Source organism: Pseudophryne corroboree, chromosome 1 (genome assembly GCF_028390025.1).
Source record: "Pseudophryne corroboree isolate aPseCor3 chromosome 1, aPseCor3.hap2, whole genome shotgun sequence".
In the NCBI taxonomy this organism is placed as follows: Eukaryota; Metazoa; Chordata; class Amphibia; order Anura; family Myobatrachidae; genus Pseudophryne; species Pseudophryne corroboree.
This window is the reverse complement of record NC_086444.1, coordinates 1038060858-1038067800: the sequence shown is the minus strand read 5'-3', so window position 1 is coordinate 1038067800 and position 6943 is coordinate 1038060858. Positions and strand designations below refer to the sequence as shown.

At 47.8% G+C, this 6943-nt stretch overlaps 1 long non-coding RNA gene across 1 annotated transcript in view; it reads right to left on the bottom strand.

Moving 5' to 3' along the window:
• Positions 1 to 756: 756 nt before the first annotated feature.
• The window catches only part of LOC134986431 (uncharacterized), a 56253-nt gene continuing 50066 nt past the window's right edge, over positions 757 to 6943 (bottom strand). The window contains exon 3 of the long non-coding RNA XR_010192355.1: positions 757 to 918. This is a non-coding gene — a long non-coding RNA (uncharacterized LOC134986431). The remainder of the gene's footprint in view (positions 919 to 6943) is intronic.

Genomic DNA, 6943 nt, shown 5'->3' with positions numbered 1-6943 from the left:
AACCTTAACACTGCACGAACTTGTCAGTCAAGGGTGAGACACGACGCTGCTAGCTTGCCACCAGCATCAGTGTGAGAGCTCCCATATACTTATACAGCCGCGCAAAAGAGTACGTTAACGCCCAGATCCCGTTCGTCCAGCTACTTAGAGAGGAAACCAGCGTAGAGATAGTGCAAGCCGAAGTGAGTCCTGCATCATATTCCCCTGAGTGACTGTGTAAAAATCCTCATCAGAATAGTCTACTGGAGGGCAGTCAGCGGTTATATACTGGTTCGTACTCAAAGTAATATCCCTGTCAGTGAGAATAGAGTCACCATAGGACTCGCAGAATAGAGGGGATAAGTCCTCCGAGATTACACCGCCACAACGCATGTTCCTTAACCCTACCGGAAAATCTGCAGAGTAAGGTACCCAACGTGCACCACCATTAAAGTTAACAGCTGAACTGGGGGTGAGGTCGAACTTAGGGAAACAGCATATTGGGGCGAATATCTAAGATAAGAAAAGGTTAGAAACCATTTTGAAGGTTACTCGAAAGGGCCATAGAAAACTGTTTATTATACACCAGTATTGCTGATTAGTGAAGGGAGGAGTGTATTAACCTGTAATTTGTGTAAGGTACTAACAATAACTTACTTCTAGATTTGCATCCTATAGGTATAGGTATAATAGGAAGAGTATAATTGTTAAAGGTTAAGGTTGATCTTATATGTGCAAATTGAACACTGTATGATAAGAACGAGGTCTGCAACCGTCTTTTCCAGTATAATAAAATATATTTAATGGTCATCAGTGTCGCATTCCTTGGACTTTGCTGGTATATCTGGTAAATACGGAAAAGGGCCAGATCGGAGAAGCATTCTTGTTCCTGCTGTTCGGACCTCAGCTATTAGCCCGTCTTTGGAATTGGACAGGGACCTGTGGAGAAAAGGTACATTCCTGTTAAACCTATCTGGGCATTACACTAAGCCTTGAAAAAAGATAAAGTGAACGGTCATAAAGTACCAACCAACATGCTCCTAACTGCTATTTTTCAAATACAGCCTGTAACATGGCAGTTAGGAGCTGATTGGCTGGTACTTTATCACCGTCCACTTTTTCTCCCGCCAAGGCTTAGTTACAGTACTAAAAATCAGCTTTGATAAATCTCTCCACTATTATTTTCCTTAAATGCATATGTGGGTTTACCTTTATCTGTGCTGCCCTGGATTCATCTAAGGAATCTTGCACTCACTTTGTAACCCTCAATTTGAAACTTGCTCAACTTACCCCACAACCAACATTTTAGAAAAGCCTCAAAGTTTAGTAATTCAGGCTAATATTTAGCTAAATGATTCTCATAGTTTTATAAATTACTTTGGCAAATCAGCAACATGTATGATATATTTATAGCATGGCCGCAACTAGGGGGGCTAAGGGGGCATGCGCCCCTGGTGCAGAATCCGAGAGGGCGCAGAGATGGGTACTTTTTGTGTTCCTACAGCAGTTGGCCAGTTGGAGTCCTCCCTCCAGTGTTTGTGATACACTGATTACATGGCTTATATCAGGTATATAACACCAGACAGCCCTAGGGACTCCTCTCTGCAGCCAGGATAACCCACATTGTGTGTGTCCAATCCCCAGAAAGTTGGTACTCCTTTTCTTTAATTGGTCCTAGGTCCTGACTGGCATAGTGGGCTATGTAGTCCTACAGCAGTTGGCTAGTCAGAGTCCCCCACAATACTGTATCTAAGGTGCATGTTAGTTTTCTTGTGTTCCTATCCATTTTCCTAGGGATTGTGTGCTGGATGCCCTGACTGTGTTGGTTGTCACTCTGCTAACTGTTTTTCTCTTACGTCCAAGAGGATGCTGGGGACTTCGTAAGGACCATGGGGTATAGACGGGCTCCGCAGGAGACATGGGAACCTATAAAGAACTTTTAGTATGGGTGTGCACTGGCTCCTCCCCCTATGCCCCTCCTCCAGACCTCAGTTAGATCCTGTGCCCAGAGGAGAAGGGTGCACTGCAGAGAGCTCTCCTGAGTTTTCTGTGAAAAAAATAATAATAATAATTTTGTTAGGTTTTTTTATTTTATTTTCAGGGAGCACTGCTGGCAACAGGCTCCCTGCATCGTGGGACTGAGGGGAGAGGAGCAGACCTCCCACACACAGACACACAGAAAGCACTGATGGGTGCAGGGCACAGGGGGGGCGCCCGGGCAGCAATAAACCTTGTTTTTGTGCAAAAAAGGTCACATTAGGCTGCGGAGGCAGCAAATAGATGATTCCCCGCCATTTTATTAAAATTGAAGAGGGATCGAAGCCCGCCGCTGGAGGGGGCGGAGCTTGATCCCTCAGCACTAACCAGCGCCATTTTCTCGACAGAGGCTGCAAAGAACGCTGCCTGCCTGGACTCTCCCCTGCTGAACACTTCAGAGGGCTGAAAAAGAGGAGGGGGGCACATTTGAGCGCAGTCAGTGGGAAGATTGGCATTATAGAATAATATAAAAGCGCTATCTGGATTTTCCAGTGTCAGTTTGGCGCTGGGTGTGTGCTGGCATGCTCTCTCTCTGTCTCTCCTAAGGGCCTGGTTGGGGATTTGTCCCCTTATAGGTATGACCCTGTGTGTGTGTGGGGTGTCGGTACGTGCGTGTCGGCATGTCTGAAGCGGAAGGCTTCTCCAAGGAGGAGGTGGAGCAGATGAGTGGTGTGTCCCCTTCGGTAGTGCCGACTCAGGAATGGATGGACATGTGGCATATGTTGAATGCAAGTGTGGCATCTTTACATAAGAGGCTAGATAAAGCTGAATCCAGGAAGGCATCAGGGGGTCAATCCTCGGATTGGACCGACTCACAGGGCCCGTCGGGGTCTCAAAAGCGTCCCTTGTCACTAATTGTGGACACTGATACTGACACAGACTCTGATTCCAGTGTCGACTATGATGAAGCTAGATTGCACCCTAAGGTGACAAAGAGTATTCAGTGTATGATTATTGCAATAATGTTCCAGACACGAGGGTACACATGTTTAAGGGAAAGAAACAGATAATAAACTTGCCCCCATCTCATGAACTTAACGAGTTCTTTGAAAAAGCTTGGGAGACTCCAGATAAGAGGCTGCAGATTCCCAAAAGAATTAATATGGCACACCTTTCCCTAAACAGGACAGGGTACGTTGGGAATCGTCTCCCACTGTGGACAAGGCTTTAACACGCCTGTCCAAGAAAGTGGCGCTGCCATCTCCAGACACAGCGGCCCTCAAGGACCCTGCAGACCGCAGGCAGGAGACTACATTAAAGTCTATTTATTCACATACTGGTGCTTTGCTCAGACCGGCAATTGCATCGGCATGGGTATGTAGCGCAGTTGCAGCTTGGACAGATACCCTGTCGGCTGACCTTGATACCCTAGATAGGGATGCTATTTTGTTAACTCTAGCCCATATTAAAGACGCAGTCTTGTACATGAGAGACGCTCAAAGGGACATTGGGTCGCTGGGTTCCAGAGCCAATGCCATGGCTATTTCAGCGAGACGATCCTTATGAACCCGCCAATGGATGGGTGATGCGGATTCGAAAAAGCATATGGAGGTTTTACCCTATAAAGGGTGATGTGTTGTTTGGGGATGGGCTCGCGGAACTGGTTTCCACAGCTACCGCTGGTAAATCTACCTTTTTACCTTTTATTCCCCAACAGCAAAAGAAAACTCCACAATATCACATGCAGTCCTTTCGGTCGCAAAAGTCCAGAAGAGGTCGGGGATCCTCCTTCCTTGCCAGAGGTAAGGGTAGAGGAAAGAGAACACCTGCTTCGGCTGGTGCCCAGGAACAAAAGTCCTCCCCGGCTTCTACAAAACCCACTGCATGATGCTGGGGCTCCCCTGCGGGAGTCCGCACCAGTGGGGGCACGCCTTCGACTTTTCAGCCAGGTCTGGGTCAGGTCAGACGTGAATCCTTGGGCGTTGGAAATAGTTTCCCAATGCTACAAACTGGAATTCGAAGAGTTGCCCCCACGCCGATTTTTCAAGTCGGCCTTACCAGCTTCTACCCCAGAGCGGGATGTAGTGTTAGCTGCAATTCAAACGCTGTGTCAACAGCAAGTAATTATCAGGGTTCCCCTGAACCAACAGGGAAAAGGGTACTATTCGACTCTTTTTGTGGTCCCGAAGCCGGATGGTTCGGTCAGACCCATTTTAAATCTGAAATCCCTAAACCTGTACTTGAAAAGTTTCAAATTCAAGATGGAATCGCTCCAAGCGGTAATAGCCAGCCTGGAGGGGGGGGGGGGGATTTTATGGCGACACTGGACATAAAGGATGCTTACCTTCATGTCCCCATATATCCCTCTCATCAGGAGTACCTGAGATTCGCTGTACAGGATTGTCATTACCAGTTTCAGACGTTGCCGTTTGGGCTTTCCACGGCCCCGAGGATTTTCACCAAGATAATGGCGGAAATGATGGTGGTCCTGCGCAAGCAAGGAGTCACAATTATCCCATACTTGGATGATCTCCTGATAAAGGCGAGATCAAAAGAGCAATTGCTGAGAAACGTGTCACTCTCTCTGAGAGTACTCCAGCAACACGGTTGGATTCTCAATCTACCGAAGTCACAGTTGGTTCCAACAACTCGACTAGCGTTCCTAGGCGGAATAAAAGAAGGTTTTTCTCCCGTTGGAAAAAGCCCAGGACGGCCTTCGACAAGCGGAGAGTCTTCTTCGCACCCTACCGGTGCTGATTCAATCGGACAATGTCACAGCAGTGGCTCATGTGAACCGCCAAGGCGGGACAAGGAGCAGAGTCGCGATGGCGGAAGCCACCAGGATTCTTCGCTGGGCGGAAAATCACGTAAGCGCTCTCTCAGCTGTCTTCATTCCGGACAACTGGGAGGCAGACTTCCTCAGCAGACACGATCTCCATCCAGGAGAGTGGGGACTTCATCAAGAAGTCTTTGCAGAGATAACGGATCTTTGGGGAGTTCCTCAAATAGACATGATGGCGTCACGCCTCAACAAGAAGCTTTGCAGGTATTTTGCCAGGTCCCGGGACCCTCAGGCAATAGCAGTAGACGCTCTGGTAACGCCATGGGTGTTCCAATCGGTCTACGTGTTTCCTCCTCTTCCTCTCATCACAAAGGTGTTGAGGATCATAAGGTGAAAAAGAGTACAGACCATACTCATAGTTCCAGACTGGCCTCGAAGGGCCTGGTACTCAGATCTTCAGGAGATGCTCACAGAAGATCCTTGGCCTCTTCCTCTAAGGGAGGACCTGTTGCAGCAGGGGCCCTGCATGTTCCAAGACTTACCGCGGTTACGTTTGACGGCATGGCGGTTGAACGCCGGATCCTAGCTGAGAAGGGTTTTCCGGAAGAGGTCATACCTACTCTAATAAAGGCTAGGAAGGAGGTGACGACAAAACATTTTCACCGTATCTGGCGGAAATATGTCTCTTGGTGTGAAACCAGGAATGCTACTACAGAAGATTTCCATTTGGGTCGTTTTCTCCACTTCCTACAGACAGGAGTGGATATGGGCCTAAAATTAGGCTCTGTTAAGGTACAGATTTTGGTTCTGTCGATATTCTTTCAGAAGGAATTGGCTTCTCTTCTTTTGTAAAGGGAGTGCTACACATCCAGCCTCCTTTTGTGCCCCCAGTGGCACCATGGGACCTGAACGTGGTGTTGCAGTTCTTAATATCACACTGGTTTGAACCCCTTAACACGGTTGAGTTGAAATTTCTCACCTGGAAGGTGGTCATGTTATTGGCCTTGGCATCTGCAAGGCGTGTGTCAGAATTAGCGGCCTTGTCTCACAAGAGCCCCTACTTGATTTTTCATGTTGATAGAGCGGAATTGAGGACTCGTCCTCAATTTTTACCTAAGGTGGTTTCTTAATTTCATATAAACCAACCTATTGTGGTGCCTGTGGCTACAAGTGATTGGAGGATTCCAGGTCCCTGGATGTAGTCAGGGCCCTAAAGATTTATGTAGCCAGGACGGCTAGAATTAGGAAAACAGAGGCTCTGTTTGTTCTGTATGCAGCCAACAAGATTGGTGCGCCTGCTTCAAAGCAGACTATTGCTCGCTGGATCTGTAACACGATTCAGCAGGCGTATGTTATGGCTGGATTGCCGTTACCACATTCAGTAAAGGCCCATTCCACTAGGAAGGTGGGCTCTTCTTGGGCGGCTGCCCGGGGCATCTCGGCATTACAGCTTTGCCGAGCAGTGACTTGGTCGGGGTCAAACACTTTTGCTAAATTCTACAAGTTTGATACCCTGGCTGATGAGGACCTAGCATTTGCTCAGTCGGTGTTGCAGAGTCATCCGCACTCTCCCGCCCGATTGGGAGCTTTGGTATGAACCCCATGGTCCTTACGGAGTCCCCAGCATCCTCTAGGACGTAAGAGAAAATAAGATTTTAAACCTACCGGTAAATCTATTTCTCCTAGTCCGTAGAGGATGCTGGGCGCCCGTCCCAGTGCGGAAAATCTGCAAGACTTGTATATAGTTATTGCTTACATAAGGGTTATGTTACAGTTGGAATCGGTCTTGGACCGTTGCTGTTTGTTCATACTGTTAACTGGTTATGTGTATTCCAGGTTATATGGTATGATTGGTGTGGGCTGGTATGAATCTTGCCCTTAGATTTACAAAATCCTTTCCTCCATGCCTACTTGGATGCTGTCACTCATATAATCCTCCACCATTCTTTCAATGGTGACAGAATCATATGCAGTGACAGTAGACGACATGTCAGTAATCGTTGGCAGGTCCTTCAGTCCGGACCAGATGTCAGCCCTTGCTCCTGACTGCCCTGCATCACCGCTAGCGGGTGGTTTTGGAAATTTTATCCTTTTCCTGGTACTACAGTGGCGGTAGAAAATGAAGGAGGAGCTGTTGGGCGGGTCACGTTCCGCTTGACTTGACAATTGTCTCACCAGCAGGTCTTTGAACATCTGCAGACTTGT